Consider the following 18,070-nt stretch of genomic DNA (forward strand, 5'->3'; position numbering starts at 1 on the left):
AATAAAATACTTATTCTCATTCTTAAATACCTCCACTCTAAATGTTAAATATATGTCTCCTCTTTCCATCCCACCCAAAAAAAGCCCTCCCTTGGAAGTATCAAAAGATATATAAAAGCCACCCAAGAGATTATAAACTTTTTTATTTTAAATAGGCAAAATTTTACCTGTTTATTATACACCCATTTGGAGAAACGAATTGTTTTAAGCAACAAAAAAACGAAGTCTTATCCCAACCAGAAAAGCAAATTCTATAATAACAGGTCTTATAATTTGGTGTTAATAGTACCATCATGCTGTTTTATGAGGCAATTACTCAGTTCCTAAGCAAATAAAAGTACCAAGCCCAAAGTCTGATAGTTTATCCTCATGAAAGAAAACAGATTCTTTTACAATTAAAACTAAGATAGTCCCCGTTGACATTATCATGACTTAATTGTTTGAACTATGAATAGGTCAAATGATGGAGAAGAAATCTAATGTCTATTTCAATTTCATTCCTAATATTCTTCATCTTACTAATAATGCATGAGAGAAAAATGGCTATTTTCTCAAATTGGTGACACTACACAGGCCTATCTTTTCTTTTTTTTTTTTTTTTTTTAGTAGAGTCTCACTGTGTTGCCCAGGCTGGAGTGCAGTGGCATGATCTCAGTTCACTGCAACCTCTACCTCCCAGGTTCAAGCGATTCTCCTGCCTCAGCCTCCTAAGTAGCTGGGATTACAGGTGCGTGCCACTCTGCCCGGCTAATTTTCATATTTTTAGTAGAGACAGGGTTTTGCCATGTTGGCCAGGCCGGTCTTGAACTCCTGACATGACCTCAGGTGATCCACCTGCCTCGGCCTCCCAAAGTGCTAAGTATGATGTCTTATTTAATGTTTCTTCGAAATGGCAGGTTGGATTAACAGGGCAGTAATTTACATTAAGGGGTCTGAGTACAAGCATCTAAGAGTGGAGAAGCACTTTCACCTCTTCTTCCCCCCTCCTTGGGCACTCGCTATTGAGGCTGTGGTGCAGACTGTGGCTCTGTGTCTCCTCTGCATCCCCTCTGCTACATTAGTGAGTGCCAAAGCCCTCTCCCGCTTCGCATAGTTCTGACATCTCACAGGTGAGTCTAACTAAGGATAGAAGCTCTTCTCTCTTATCCAACAAGGCAACAGGAGTAAACCCATTTCAGGGCCTCCCCCTAGGTCCTTTCAGCTTCCATGGGTCCTTCTATTAGGCCAGTGTACAGTAAATAATGATACAGGTTTAGAGAGTTGAAATGGGAGGACGGAGATGAGGGTCCTTAGGACCTGCTTTGCGCTGAAGCTCTTTATACTCCATGTGGTCCAACCCATCTAACCAAAGTTTTTAACACTTGGATTTGCAGCTCATATCCAATTAATGGTGCTATTTCGTTCCTATTTCTCATTGTTTCTTGTGTGAGTCCTGTGGGCGAGTGGGGAGGTTGGACTGAGAAGACAGTTGTGATCTGGTACAAAATTTAGGCATTCCTGGTCTCCTGTCTCTAGTACCGAAGAATGTCTCAACACCAACAACACATCTAACACTAACAGTTCTAACCTTCTGGTAGGCATTGTGTTAGTTAACAGGACTGCTGTCAATGAGACATAGCAATCCAAGCCCGCTAAACAGCACAGGTGTCAGTCCTAAGCAGGGCATTAACTCCAGGTTCTGCAAGTGTGAGATAAGGTAGATGGATCCCGCAGACCCAGGCCTACAAAGGCCTTACAGAAGTAGGATAGAAGAGTATGGGGACTGACACAGATGTGCAAAACCATCTCTTTTCATAAGGGATTTTACCCCCAAAAGAAACCAAAGAAGTCCACTGGCACAAGGAGATCGTTATATTTGCTTCTGAAAACGTCATAGGCAACTTTAGGTGAGATGCCTGAAAATTCTGCTCTACTACATGATGGACTTTCCACCCATACAGTGTTCAATGGTTACTAGAAATGACTGGGAGGGAAGTGGAGGAAGGGGAAACAGGGAAGCTGTATGTACAAACACTCCTGAGAAAGATACAGTGGGAACATATAAACATCATACACGCCTAAGCTTCAACTCCACCCAACAGTCACAGCGTTAACCATGGAGAAAACAGGAGAATTAATAAAGTGAATAAAGGCCACTGTGAACCCCACCAGTCTCACTCAGCCATAACCAACGTTGCTGATCTTCTCCCTCAGCCACCAGCTTGCTAGAATCCAAGGCCTTCTTTGTAATCCCCAACAGTTTCACCAGATAAACCAGACTTTCCTGACAAGAATATAAGGTAACAGATTCAGTTAGATGGGGCCTACATGCAGCCAACAATGTTTAAATCCCCATTTCTATGTTCCATGCACACACAGAGAATACTTTTATTTGCCTAGAATGCAAGAGACATAGAAAGAAATGAATTATTTCGAGGCAAGGAACTGCCCAACTACTTAAAAGGCAACTGCCTGCCAAGCTGTCCCTTAAAATGATCATAGAATAGAAACAGCTTAGTCCATGCTCCATAGAAAATAGACTAGAGACAAGGCAAGGAGGAAAAGTATAAAAGCATGAAAGCATAAAACTTAGGCTTCACAGCAGTATCTTTCTGGTTATTCCCCAGGCATGAAAAGGGAAACGTAGTGAGTGTTCCTAATAGAAAGTCACAGATTCAGGTTGTGAACTGGGGAAACCACACTGCAAAACCATCAACAGTTAAAGCAGGTTAGGTCGGGCCAGGAGGCCTGGGAAGGCTTGTCATGAGCAGTCATCACTCCATGGTGACAGCAACCCAAAAGTGAACCTCCTCAGTTTTAACCAGTAACTGAGACAAAACTACATGTGGACTTAACTCTCAACAGGGTGGCTCAACTCAGCTGTGAGGAAACCTTGGGAATACTGACGCGAGCTGACAAAGCTTTTCAATGGAATTAAAAGAGGAAGCAATGGATGTGGAAGGCTTTCATCCATACAGTTAACTTTAAGAACCAAAGCTTACTCTATTTGTTTGTAATGATTCTGAATGGAAATTACACATGTTCTTCATTAAAGAGCAGGCTGGCCACAGATTTTTTATTAGGGATTTCAGGACAGTTTATAAGAATACTGTGTTCAGTCATAAAGTGATGGATTAGGATGTCACGGAAACATTCTGACCTTACATATACAGAGCAATTATCACCCCACCCCTACTTTTTTGTTTTTTGTTTTGTTTTTATCAAGACAGAGTCTCGCTCTGTTGCCCAGGATGGAGTGCAGTGGCGTGATCTCAGCTCACCACAAACTCCGCCTCCTGGGTTCAAGCTATTCTCCTGCCTCAGACTCCCGAGTGGCTGGGACTACAAGCATGTGCCACCATGCCCAACTATTTTTTGTATTTTTAGTAGAGACAGGGTTTCCCTATGTTGGCCAGGCTGGTCTAGAACTCCTGACCTTGTGATCCACCCGCCTCGGCCTCCCAATAAGTTCTTATGCTGAATTGTAATGTTTTTTTCTTTCTCTTTTCTTCATTAACCACACTCCCTCCAGTCTCAGCGCCTTTTCCTAAATTTGCTGTCTTAAATTTTCTTTGGGCTGGGCAGCCAGATTGTCAGCTACATACACACACGGAGAGAAGGAGTCCCTGAATACAGTTTCGGAAGTTCCCTGTGTGCTTTGCGCAGGCTTCCTTTTCACCACCAGCTGACTGTCAGCTGTGAAGGTAGCTGAGCAGGCCAGATGTGTGATCTCTCGGTAACTGCACTATAACTCATTTTCATCTCAGTCAAAAAGGCTCCGTAGAAACCACCCTGACTAAACACTTATTTTCTTGGTCTGGGTTCCTTCTTCTCTAGACAGATGTGTATCTGAGCTGGCCAAATCTATCATAGGACTCAGGCATTTTGGTCAAGGCTATACCACATCCACACTGTCCCCCAACACACCACAGAGATGTGATAATGAATCCATTCTTGAAATCAATTACCCTTTACAAATGAAGAAATGCACTGCAAAACTAATAAGAAAAAAACAGAAACTAGATCATCTCTACTACTACTACAAGGCATTTATTTGTCGAATGCTATGGACTTCTCTTTCCCCTACACAGAGCACCAGGGTTTCTCTCCTATTCTTTATTTTGTTTGTACCCATACTTCCATATCAAAGAATTTGGTAATAACCACAGGCCCTCACAACCTCTCCCCCTAACCACACATAACACTAAAACCACAAGTGCTTCACACCCAGCTAGTTCTTTTCTTTTGATTGACAGGGAAAGGCTGCCACGTGGGCACTTGAGATTAACTTCTAGCAAGACCCAGCATTTCCAACAACCCCTGAGCTCAAATGCAGGATTTGGAGCAGGACACTCTGGAAACAGAATGAACAGATCCTCACTATTAGTAAGACATTTAATTCCACCCAATTATGTCCCCAAAGCTTTTAAAGAAACTTTACTTTAAAAGAATATTACAAAAGATCTTCAGTTTTTGCATTTCTCTAGGCAACTAGCTTATTCCTTTTTCTTCTTATTTTGCTTCCTCTTTTCCAAGTTAAAAAAGATTTTCCATGGTACTTTGGTCCCAGCCTATACTAAGAAACATATTGGCCAAATTCACGAAAAACAGCGATTTCAGAAGAGAACTGCAAGCCCACCTGCAAAGGCCAAAGCAATTATATACTAGGAAGAATGTCTAACTTAAAACAAAGCCAAAGCCCTAATTACTGCTGGGAGAGTTTTTTAAGTCTGTGAAACTGGCCTTCAAATTAGTAACAAAATGTCCTGGTCTTCACTCTGTGGGCCAATGACCGAAATTTCTTTACATTAATTCAAGATGTGAGTTAGCAGTACAGTACGCAAACTAATTTCAAATGACAAGAGAAAAAGAAACATAACAGTACCAAAAGGAACAAAGTATACCCATCAGAACCAAACCCGCTGGGCCAGGCTGGATGAGAGGAGTTGATTCCCTGAGTTCAATTACAAGCCAGGCTGAGGCTCCCAGGCTCACTTCACCAGCACCCTAATGAGGCCTCCCACTAACTTTGACTATCCTGGAGCAGTGTTTAAAAAGTCAATGGAAAACTGGGCATGGTGGTGCACACCTGTAGTCCCAGCTACTCAGGAGGCTGAGGCAAGATGATGGCTTCAGCCCAGGTAGTTTGAGTCCAGCCTGGGCAACAGAGCAAGACCTTGTCTTTTTTTTTAAAAAAAAAAAAAAAAAAAAAAAAAAAAGGTTGATGGAGTAATATAACAAGTAAGTAGAATGTATGTGTTCGGTTTTAACTTTTTACTTCCATACTCCAATTCAAAACCCATCAAATACAAGGACCCATAAAGCAACTTGAAAATAATATCGGAATTCATACCACTATAGTTAACTATGATTCCATGTACTGCATAAAGCTGGTGTCTTTTCCAATACAGATTAACCAATCACCTTCACACACTTTAAACATAACAACACGTAATCATTTTGCTCTGCTATATGCTTTTCTGTAGCCTGAAAAATATATTGTCATAGACACATTAGGTAAAATCAGCTCAATTCATGAAAATGTCCTTCTCTACTAAAAATACCCACTGACTTCTAATAGTGAGAATCTATGGTGGGTCAAGTTTCAGAAAATACAGCAGAGAAACATCCTGGCCATTTGTATAACAGTAATAAGGGAATGGCCGGGCATGGTAATCCTAGCACTTTGGGAGGCCGAGGCAGGGGGACTGCTTGAGCTCAGAAGTTCAAGACCCACGTGTGTAACATAGCGAAACCCCGTCTGTGTTTTGGTTTTTTAATAATAATAATAATAATGGGAACAAAATATTTCTGATTCAGCGGGGTGGGGGAAACCACATGAATACTCAAAATGCAATCTGACTTACTGAATCACAGAAAATACAACTTTGCTATATTGTGTTTGGAAAAAGAGGGGTTTGGGAGGTTACTAAGAAATTACTACACTCTATATAACTCTTGTAAAACAATAAAATAGCTAATGTTTTATGAATGATTATAAGACTAGTTTCTAAATGGCTTCCAATATAAAACCTAAACCTAACAAAAATTTATTATGACAAACATTTGTGCCGCTGATTTACATTGGTTTGTGCCTTCACTGTAGTAAAAAAAAAATAAACAAACATCTAGAAGTTAAAATTTGATACAGAATCATATACCACAGAGAAAAGAAAAGAAAAACTGCATTCATGAACCTCCCCCCATATGAGTGGCCTTTATGTATAAATGCCATCAGTCACAAGGACAGACAACTTCCCAAATGTGTACTTCCTAAGTTTTATTATTAGCAAAACTTAGAAAAAAGAGGGAGAGAGAGAGCAAAGTAAGACAGTCAGTTGCACACATTCTTACAACTAATAAAATGTCAAAGTATCATTTACTGTTTTTTTCCTCATTAGAAAAACCTCTTTCCTTCCTGATCAATGCTGGCTTTGAAAGGTTGACTGAGGTTTCACGACCTAGAAACTCCGAAAATAGTTGTCATTTCTAGCCTTTCAGCAAAACCAGAAAATGCTTTCTGATAATAACTATGGAAACACCAACAGCGTCAATAGAAAGAAAAAAATCTCATTAAAACAAAATAGAACACTACGTGATCTTCTTTACCTCTGAAATTCTGGGGAATCTGCTCATTCATCAACACACACCGGACTGTTTTGACCACTTCCCTGCTACTGTGAGAATATGGCTTTTCCTTCTCTTCCCAGTAACACCACACCAGTGCCTTGGCATTGGCTCTGCCCATGTGGAATTAGCATGTGGTCATTATGAACCTGATGTGGGACACTGCCATTGGACAGGAGAAACCTAGAGGTGGTTTTAGTGCTTTTCCTTGAGCTAATCCCTCCTGTACACTTCAGGCAAACATTCCCCCTTGCTTTTTAAAAAATCAAAGTAAGTAGCGCCAAAAAAAAGGATATGGAGAGGGACTAAGAACTGTTATTAGAATTTTTCACAGCCCCTCTGCTAAAAATAGCTTAAAATAAATAAATAAATAAAAAACACTATAGTGGACAGGCCCCAACACTGAGTATTGGAAAATATGAGTTCTAATCTGGGATTTGTCAATAAAATAATTAGCTCTGAACTTCAGCAATTAATTTCCTCTCTTATAAAATGACAATATTATCAATCTATAATATGCCTTTAAGGTTCCTTTCTGATCTTAAGGGAGTATGTTTCCTCCCTTCAATACCAACTGCTTACCATGCATACCTAATATTGATTAAACTAAAGCTTAAAAAAAAGACACACACACACAAAAAAAACTTCTAAAAACCTGTTTCCCTCATTTAAGTATAGCTTGAGCCTTCTGCATAAAAGGAAGAATCTAAGTAAAATGTTGAGAAAAGAATGTATTGAGCACACAGTGCTGATAATCACTGTGTTTTTATGCCAATAAAATCTAATTTTACAGCTGAGTTCTATACAGCTGTGCAAGAAAGACTCTTGCCATGGCTTGCCACTCGAAGGAAAGAAGGAGTGGTGATAATTGTTCATGCAGAAAAACCTCTTGAGACATGAGCAGTACCTGGAGGTATGTGCCCAGCTGGTTGGTTGAGGCACAAATAGTCTGGAATTTGCCTTCTTGTCTGATATGTGTTCATTAGCGAAGTAAAATCACAGTTGTCTGAAAAAGTTCTTAACCTTAAAAACATTCTTGCGTTTTACATCCAATTATAAGCATAAAAGATTTAGTTGGGAGCATTTAAATCCACAGAGAAATCCTGTGAAACTGAGTTTTTTTAGATTAAAAACACCACCACTCCAGATTAAAATAAATACTAGGTTCAACCAACAAGCCAAAAGGAACCATCCACTGTGCTCTTAAGTGCAAAAAGGGGATGGATGTCCCTAATGCATAGGCCCTGCCTTCAAGAATCCATAGATGCTTTTTAAACATTTTTGTCTTGGCATAATTTTAAATTTGGCAAAGCAGAGTCATGTCTGAATTCAAATCTAATGTACGGGAAAGCAGTATCTTCTGGGGGAGAAAAATCCACATATATAAGGATTATGAGTAAAAATTACATGTAATTTGAGGCTGCTTCCATAGCCCCCTATTAATATAGAGGTTGCTTCCATAGCCCCCTATTAATATAGAGGTTGCTTCCATAGCCCCCTATTAATATAGAGGTTGCTTCCATAGCAGCCCAACATACCCCAAATCTTTACAGAAACATAAAAACTAAATGGAAAAAAATTACATCACTATATATACACAATCTCTTGACCTCAGATCCACATCCTCACAAAAATAACAGCTCAGTTTTGCAAATATTAACTAAAAGGGAAAGGGGGCTTATCTACAAAAAAGTTTACCAACCAAAGGTTCGTTTGCTTTGTTCGTTGTTTTTAAGTGGTATTTACATAAGCTTGCAGATGTAATTAACCATTTTTATTAGAACACTTAGATTCCAGGCACACTCATATCACAATGCATCTCACACCCAGACATCCCAATGATGACAGTCAAGTATCTACAAGGAAACATGCGAAAGCTATGAGCCCTTATTCTCACACATACCCAAGCTAACCTTGTCACATCATCCAAACATGGGATAACTGAAAATATACATTTTCAGTGAAATTTGAAATTTTATGTATGTTTCTAATAGACAGTGAGAGAAACTCTACAGAACTGTAGTCAGATAGCGGAAAAACATCACTTCTAAAGCCCCTTGAGGAAGTCTAATTCTAATCTGCACGGGGAGGTGGAAAGAGACAGGAAGTCAGAATACATGCTCCTCCTCCCAAGCGCCAGAAGCTCACGCTTTACCCAACCCTTGCCCAGCCCTTGGCCACTACACCTGCCTGGCACCCCACAGCACTTTGACAGGTCCCCCTGCTTTTCAGGACTGTGGTCAGGTTTTCCTATATAAGCTCTCTGTGTCTCAGTTTCTTTATGTATAACATGAATGATACAGCTACTTAAGCACATGACTTCCAGATAGCCCTTTAATAAGATCCAAAACATATTTTATTATTCTATTTGTAGAGATCTGTTACGAATCAAATTCACATTTGTGCATCAATTTGGGCACATAAGAGACATGCATAACCCCCTTGAATAGAAGAAAAAAAAATGTGTTGCAAGCACCAAACAACTGATTGCTTTCTGGAAAGATGTAGAGGAAGAATTCTGAAGCTGCTATTTCAGCCTGCTGGGACAAAGGCACTGTTTGGGGCACCTGCACACTAATTCTTACCTAGCATCAAAACATCCTATGAAGTAGTTGGTATTGTCCATTTACAAATATAACAACTAAGGCTAACAAAGAGACTCAGAAAGTGAAAATAAAAAGTCCATGCTCTTAGCGAGCTAACTGTAACATCTAAGAATTTGACAACAAAACCCAAGTAGAAGAGCTGGTTAAAATTTATATATAGGTTAGTGAGTTTTAAAGACTAGATAAAACAAGCACATGGTACAAAACAGAAAAGGTATCAAAAGATAACTTTCAAAGACAACCCACGAGAGAACATCTCCCTCCTAAGGGGTGCTTGGTTCCCCTCCACAAAGGCTACAATTGAGTTTTTGGTGCTTCCTTACCAAAATACAGACTTAATAATTTTTAGAGCACATTTTAAAGTAGCTTAAGGAGGATTAAGCAAATCTATTATACTATCATTTAGCCTAGACGGTTTAAAATTAGAGGAGAAAAAAAAAAAAAACTAGCAGAAACCAAATTATAAATTGCTAGTTATGTCTTCCATGGTGATTTTAATGAAATGCGCCGTGATTAAACACAAAAGCAAAATTATCTCCAAAGAAGGGCAGAAGTTATTGATGAGGAGACTGCTGGAGTAATATCTTTGGTACAAAGGGTTTCAAGAGTCTATTAGTTTTAAGTAACTACTGTAAAATAAGTATAAAGCAGGTTGAAGGTTTCTCCCTTTAATAATAACAATATTCCAAACAAAGGACTTAGCTGAAAAGTACCTTATAAAATGACATCAAACAAAAGAACTTGAAAAAAGGTAATCAACCATTGTGTTAACCAGATATTTATTGTGTACCCACTTTATAGTGGCACTGAACTAGAATTCTAGAGTTCTAGAAATAAAGGCATATGGTTAAATGGCATTACAATGAAATGTTATACTCGATTAACTAAAAACGAATCCGCATTTGGACACTTCTGACGAAATACCATGCAAAGTCAACAGACCTCCACGCTCTACGAAACCTTTCATCTGAGATAAGCCCCAATGTCTAAATTTGGTTTCCCAGCTGTGGCCTCTTTTCTAGACTTTGAAATCTGACAGGTGTTACAGAAGGTGAATTTGTCTTCAAAACATACCCCATGCCTTAACCTTCATTTCTGATCAGCCAGGAGAATACTAAAATTTTTTCTTTAATCATCTCGTATAGAACTCAATCATGTTTATTTTACACACTCAGTTTTGCTTAATTGAAGAGATGTTATAAAACATTCATTATAAGGAAAAGAACCTGTACCATTAAACATCACTGACAGTTCCTATTTATACTTAAATATATATTTCAAGGATTTCTGACATAAGCCATTGTAGATATTGGTTCAAGTTTTTTTTCAAAACATTATCTGATTCTCACTCCTGCATGGTTGGGGGGATGGAAATCAATAAGAACACTGTCTGAAACACTGAAAATCAGTTTAGAACTGTTTTGTATTTCCTAAAGGCAAGTTATTTCTTGAGAAATATTACATTTAATGACATTCTCATAAGCAGTTTTGTTTTTCACTTAATGTGACTGAACATAAAGCAAATACCAGGTGTTATTTAGAGCTCAGAAGAGACCGAAACATTTCATGTTTCACATGAAATGACAACAGTTAACAAAGAAACAAATTAGCAGGTGCAAAGACACACCGTGTAAGGGAGTACCTATTTACTATCTCAGATTAGCTCGTTATGATAAAATTTTAATATAAAATATGTATACAGTCACATTACTAATTCAGATAAACGTTTTGAAAACATAAAAATGCAAAATTCTCTAGAGAAAATATTTTCTTTCGACAGATGTCCCACACCAGAGATTTAAGGAGATTTGTTTTAATTAATAGATAAGAATGATAATTGGTATATATATGGCTTATACACAAATAGGTGAATTTCAGTGTTTGAAAGCATGGTGCTTTGCCTATGTTCCAAACACTGCCTGTGAACAATGACATTAATTTATACTAATACAATTTGTTAAGAAAAAGTAGGCAGCTACACCCATTTATTTAAGAAATACCAATTTAGGTTTTCCTCTGTGCAAGACACTCTTTTGTGCTGAAGTTATGCAAATTCTAAATTAAAGAATTCATTAATGGGTTTTTTAATTTTTCCAGAAAAATCTTTTTAAATTTCAGCTTTGGTACAAAAGGCATGTTCTCCAATTCAATTTTAGTATTCCTTATATGATGAACACAAAAGACACACATAAAATATTTTTCAGTTAATGTCACCAGTAAACTCAAAGAAGCAGGAGAATGAAAAATGCAAGTAACATTTTAGGATTATTAATGGCTTTGATGTCATGAACCCTCAAGAGGGTCTTATGAGTACCCAAGGGTCCCCCAGACGAGAGTTGCTGCTCCACACAAACAAGTTATATGTAAAAACATAAAAGAACAGATTGCCGTCCCACCTTTACACTTTCTATTATACAACTACAGTTCACCTGACAGGGTCTGAAGGAAGAACCAGTTAATCCAAATTAAGAGGTATTCTAATTCTATCACAGATGTCTCTCTCCAGGACTTTATGCCACACTCATTACAGAGCATTTGTGAGGCAAATTCATTTGGTAAATCATGAGAGCAGAAAAGCAGGCTGGAGGGCTAAGAAAACTGATGTTGGGGGCCAGGTACTTCCTGCTGGGGCTGTCAGCAGAGTACAGTGGAGGTAGGGACTTGGCACTCATGAATCCAGGCCTGTTAGATGGGAATTCCCGTCCAATCTTTCCTGTAATCAGACTCATGCCCCAGATACAAAGCAAATGATCAAACACTAAGGAAGTAACGACAAATAATATTGTATTGCCATTCTCAAGGAAGAATCCTATCTGCTCTGATCTCTAGACCTTCATTTACTGCTCAGAGCCCATTTTAAGTCCCGCCATGATTTGATCCAGTATTTTCTAGGGTCATTTGTTTATTTATGCCTTTCATCAAAGAACCCAAAAGTAGTCTTCCGAGGCATAAAGAGAACTTTTAAAATGAGAACCTCAAGTTTCAAATATAGACAAAGGAATTAGTAGGACATCGAAATTCATTTCCTAGAGCAACAAATTACCAAAACGAAAATATGCCACAGCTAATTGATTTGCATTCAGCAAACAGTTAGATGAGAGACTTCCCTTTCATTTTTAAAAATAGATTTAACAAGCATATTAATTTTCCACTGGCCGCTATAAATAAATGGAACTCCAAAATATCTTTCTTTGCAAAGGCGTTTGCTCTAGCCAGTCACTATTAGCCTGACCCTGAGTGGAATGTGTATTTACATTGCCGAGAGGCAGCATTGTGTGCTGGTGGGAAACCACTTCTCACAAACCTCCCATTCAACCGAGGACTCCACAATAGGTACTCACACAGGAAGCACGCCTTGCAAAGAGCACCTCTGCCATTCCAGAAAGAATTTTCCAAGGCAGCAAGGACGGTGGACCACTATAAATGCCATGTTCACAGGCCCTAACTGCCTACACTTCAGGATCAACAAAGCCAGTGTTGTTCACAACCATTCCCCCGAGTTCTTCCCAAGGTGAAAGGGAAACTCAACAATTCCATTTCATTTTTCTAGATAATCTCTCAGGGTATTGCTTTGGTTTTCTTAAAAAAAAAAATACTAAGCCGTAATTGTTTTTCTCAAATATTCTGGAAAGTACTCCCAAGAATCTACTGTTTTTTTCAAAGCCAACTGAAAGGTGTTAATATTTAATGTGCAATTTTCAAAAAATCAAAACCTCAAATATTACTTCATGACTCCACTGATTAATCCTTAAATACCTTAAATACCGACCACTGTGTTTAACTGCAAAGCCAAAAAATTATTACGTTAACTCCTCAACTAGAAAAGCATGTACTGTCAGTAGTATCACGTTAACAATGACTTCTGTACAGGTACATGCAGGAAATCAAGACAATGGTGACTGCTTACACATGCCATCAAATCAACTGGTGAATGAAAAATGAAATTAATAAATAGATTTTGGCAATTCAATACTAAACTACTAACCTCAGTTTGACTTTTTCCTCCATACTTGAGTACGTAACGAAGTACAACGTGGTTCTTTTAAAAAATGTGTTAATTAAATTCTCAATAACCCAACTTCCCAACCTGGACAAGAAAGGAGGCAACTGCTACCAACAGTGATTATCTCAAGGCCATTAAATAATTTAATAATATCGGGCAAAGGGCAACTCTTCTGGCTTATTTTTCTCATTTCTTTAAAAAAAAAAAAAAAATTCCTGCAGCTCTAGCTCAAAGGATCATTTCTCAAATTAAAGGACTGAATTCCATGACCAATGCTCCTGCCAGTTCTACTAATCTATCAATTTGGGCATAATAATAAAGAATATCACGAGTACTACATACATCTCATGGGTTTATTGGAATTCTACTTAAGGCAGCTGCTGTAAAATAAAAGATATGTGTATCCATGCCCATCATAAATAATACCATTTACTAGTGTCAGGAAGTCGCTTTTACAACATAGAAAAAGTAAACCAGACTATGAGGAAATGTTCACAATACAATGCTTAGTGCAAGTTACACAGTCAGATTATATATGTACACAGAATTTTTTAAAAGACTGAAAGGAAATAGAACCAAAATGTTAATGCTTAACCTATGTATAACATTATAACAAATATTTTTCTTTTGAACTTGCGACATTTTAAAAAATATTCTACAATGAGCATCTATAATTTTTATAATGATACAAGTTAACTTTTTTAAAAAATCATGTAATTCTATTTACTTTTGCACCATGTGATTGTTTAAACTTTTGTGAGGAAATACTTTCAAACCACCACATACACAAAGACCTAAAGAAGACAGGTTTTACCCAAGTCTCACAGAACTAATCATCACCATTCAACTCTGGCTGTGGGACACAACAATGGAAGAACATCTGTGGTTAAGTAATAGATTTGGTAACATTTACAAGACCAGCCCTAAGGTCATGCTTGCTGAGTAATCCCAAGATTAGGCATGCTCACTAGGACCAACCCAAACAGCTAAAAAAGAGGGGGTGGGGGAAGCAGGTTCCACAGCCTTACTTTTTTAAGATAACAAGTGCTCCATAAAATCCTCTTCCAACTGCCAAAATAAATCAAACTTTCTGGGTGGAGAACTCTCTGTCAATCAAATGGGAATCAGCAAAGATAAACCTAATAATAGAATCTGTTACATACTTACTTAGCTCTAACTATGCTAGTCTCTAACTAGCACAAAAGACTTCAAAAGCTCTTGCTTGAAAAGTACAGGGTGGGGCGGGAGATTTCCCTAGGAGCTGGCAAGCCTCATTCTTTAACAGTGGAAAAGTAACTACCCACTCTTATCTTTATGAGTTCTTTCCAGCCCACCCGCCCTCATCCCATACCTTTTAAAAATATTTGGCCCATATTTTCTTTCCCACATTCCTATGCATTATAGCGTATAATACATGTTCACTCTAGAAATGTGAAAATACAGAAAAGCAAGAAGGAAGTTTAATTGTTCATAATCTCACTACTCAAAAATAGCCACTGTTAAAATGATGATATATTTCCTCTCAATCTTGCTTTTCTATTTGAAATTTACAGTTAGAGAGCTATGGATTATAATCAATCCGCCTATTTTTTATTTTTGATACATAACAATAATACTCATTACTTTAAAAAATAAGCAAGTTGGTTCCTAAATCACATTTTACTTCAGAGAAGATGGCAAAATTCTCCTCTGAGGTCCTGGACTCTGGCAGAAAGATGGGAATAAACCAGAAACACAGATGATACAACAGGTATGTCCATTGGGCACTCAGAAGCACAATTTCTTTTTATATGATATTAGGTTACAATGACAAAATGCTTTTAGATTGTGTGCACATATTTTAAACAAAATTATTTAAACCCATTATGAAGTCTGGATTCCATGAATTAATAAAAATGCAATTCCTTATTTCTACGTTTACATGTACGCAAGTTTCTGAAAGTTAAACGGTGTATTCTCTATCTTCTGAGAGCTACAGGATGTTTTATGTTAACTGTCTGTAGCAGCTATTTCACAACCATAAACCTATCCCAACCAATGAGCAGAATGAATGTATGTACCAGCAACCAAGTTCAATGGCACTTTGCCCCAGAATACTTAACCCTGAGCATCTAGGTTGTATTGTTACCAGTAAAATTAACAGAGAACCAGACTGGCAAGAAGTGGCTTAAGATATTTTAGAACAATGTACGAAAACATACATCACAGTCTGAAATAGAGAAAAGTTGGAAGCTATTTTATCCACACAATGTAAGACTCTGCAGCCAGTTGTAAATGCTGTAGAAATCAATCTGCTAACATAGGAAGGTGCTCACAACACACTGTTTGTAGGGGGAAATAACAGGTTAACAAGGAAGTATACACTGTGATAACTCTGCAAAACTAGGTATATGTTTTTTTTTTCCACAAAGAAAAGAGTCTAGAAGAACATACACCAAAGTGTTCATAGTGATTTTGATAAAGTAGGTAGAAAGAAGAATCTTTTCATTTATCAATGCTCCAAGATTTTTTTAATGATGCTTATATTAGGAGAGGGGAAAAATAGTACACAGAACAAAGAGCATCTTAAGGGCAACCTGATCACATCTGTGTCAAATAATCTAACGGAAAAATGTGAAACAGATCATGCATATCTAGTCAAGGGTAATCCTATTAAACAAAACCCCTCTCTATGAGTACCTGATATGGGTCACTGGCTATGACAGTCTCTCTTCTAAAAACTGTGCTATAGCTCTCAGAAAAAGTGTAAGCTGTTCTAGGCCCTTCACTCTAGGCCCAGCAGCACCAATGGGCAGTGGTGGTGGGGACTGTCAATCTCCTAGAAGCTATTTTTAGTTTCAGAATATATCACAGAATCCCAAGTCTGAAAAAGAACTTCGAGAAGTTCAGCTCTAACTCAGGCTTGTATTGTATCTATCCCTAGTAGATTAGATGCTTCAAAATATCAAAACTTGGTACTTTTTTTTATTACACTGTATCCTTCAGCTAATTATCCCAGGATTTCCCCTCTCAAACAGTTGGTAAAAATACATTTATTTGGAACAACAGGATGATAGGAATAGATAAGGTGGGAATTAGACAGAACTGTGTCTGAGTCGAGGAAAAACAAAAATTGCTGAGTATTTTAAAGTCACCATTACTGAAGAGAGTATTCTTTTGATAAAGTCTGCACCTCTGACCCTTCCTTTCCATCCTCACCACCAGCAGCAGCACCCTCGTTCAGGAATAATCAAGTCACTTCTAGATTCTGAAAAAGTACAGGACCCATTTACCCTGCCTACTGTCCCTGTCATCTCCCTTCTGTCCACTCTACCCTGCACATGCAGACCATGTAATTTTGTTCTGGAACCTCACTTTCACTAAGCCACTACACACTCGCTCACAGACCAGTGATTCTTCAAGCAGAAGCACCCATAAGAGATGGGGAACGGAGAACTTAGCATTGTAGGGGAGTCACTCTACAACACTAACCAGGCTAGAGTTTCTCCAGATATGTGTAGGAACTATCAGCAACATAATCAAGTGAGGTGCTTGTTTAAAAATGCAGATTCCTCACAAATATTCACAGCAGCATTACTCAGCTCAAAAAGGAGAAACCATCCAACAGAAGAATGGACACACAAAAATGTACCCATTTTATGGATGCATAGAATGGATACATTCCTTAAAAAGGAATAAAATACTGATACATACTACAACATAGATGAACCCTGAAAATATTATGCAAAGTGGAAAAGGCCAGTTAGAGAAGGCCACATAATGTACGATTCCCTTAATATGAAAGGTCCAGAATAGGCAACTGTTTAGAGACAGAAAGTAGACTGGTTGTTGCTTGGGGCTGGAGTTGACGGTGGGAAGCGACTGCCAATGGCTATCAGGTTTCTTTTAGAAGGGACAAAAATGTTCTAGAAGTTGCTAGTGGTGGTGGTTGCACAATGCCGATGTTCTAGAATTTGCTAGTGGTGGTGGTTGCACAATACCTTGAATATGCTAAAAACATTAAATTTTACACCTTAAATGCATGAGCTGTATGACATGTGAAATATCTCTCAATAAAGCTGTTTAAAAATCCAGATCCCTGAATTCTCACTTAGATCTACTAAACCAGAATCTCTGAAGGGAGGCCTAGATATCCTTCCTTTGAACAGAAAGAGCAGGTGATGTGCCTTTTCACTAAGTTCTCCAGAAGATTCCTGAGTACACTAAAGTTAACACTGCCTTTGATCTTTTCTGAACCTTAAAGGCTATACCAGTGTATTTCCATCCAGGTGCAGTGGCTCACGCCTGTAATCCCAGCACTTTGGGAGGCTGAAGAGGGAGGACAGCCTGAGGCCTGGAATTTGAGACCAGCCTGGGCAACACAGCAAGAGACCCTCTCTCTAAAATATTTAAAAAGTAGCTAGGTGTGGTGGGGATACTGAGGTGAGAGGATCATTTGAGCCCAGGAGTCCAAGGATGTAGTAAGCTATGATTATGCCACTGCACTACACCCTGGGCAACAGAGCAACAATCCTGTCTCAAAAAAAGATTCTGGCCAGGCGTGGTGGCTCATGCCTGTAATCCCAGCACTTTGGGAGGCCAAGGTGGGAGGATCGCTTGAGCCCAGTACATCGAGACCAGTCTGGACAACATAGAAAGGCGCCATCTCTACAAAAAATAAAAAAGCAGTCAGGTGTGGTGGTGCACACCTGTAGTCTCAGCTACTCAGGAGGCTGAGGTGGGAGAATCACTTGAGCCCAGGAGACAGAGGTTGCAGTGAGCCATTATCATGCCACTGCACTCCAGCCTGGGTAATAGAGTGAGACACTGTATAAACAAAACAAAACAAAAAAATCTAATGTATTTCCTACTGTGC

At 38.5% G+C, this 18,070-nt stretch overlaps 1 protein-coding gene across 4 annotated transcripts in view; it reads right to left on the minus strand.

Moving 5' to 3' along the window:
* FNDC3B (fibronectin type III domain containing 3B) overlaps positions 1-18,070 on the minus strand; it is a 360,789-nt gene that overhangs the window by 289,208 nt on the left and 53,511 nt on the right. Inside the window, exon 1 of one of the 4 annotated variants that reach the window (XM_007972097.3) lies at positions 6,589-6,608. The exons of the other annotated variants lie outside the window; for them this stretch is intronic. The gene's annotated coding sequence lies outside the window, so the exon portion shown is untranslated. Of the gene's footprint in view, positions 1-6,588; positions 6,609-18,070 lie in introns of those variants that run through there. 4 annotated transcript variants of the gene reach the window in all.

Source organism: Chlorocebus sabaeus, chromosome 15 (genome assembly GCF_047675955.1).
Source record: "Chlorocebus sabaeus isolate Y175 chromosome 15, mChlSab1.0.hap1, whole genome shotgun sequence".
Taxonomy (NCBI): domain Eukaryota; kingdom Metazoa; phylum Chordata; class Mammalia; order Primates; family Cercopithecidae; genus Chlorocebus; species Chlorocebus sabaeus.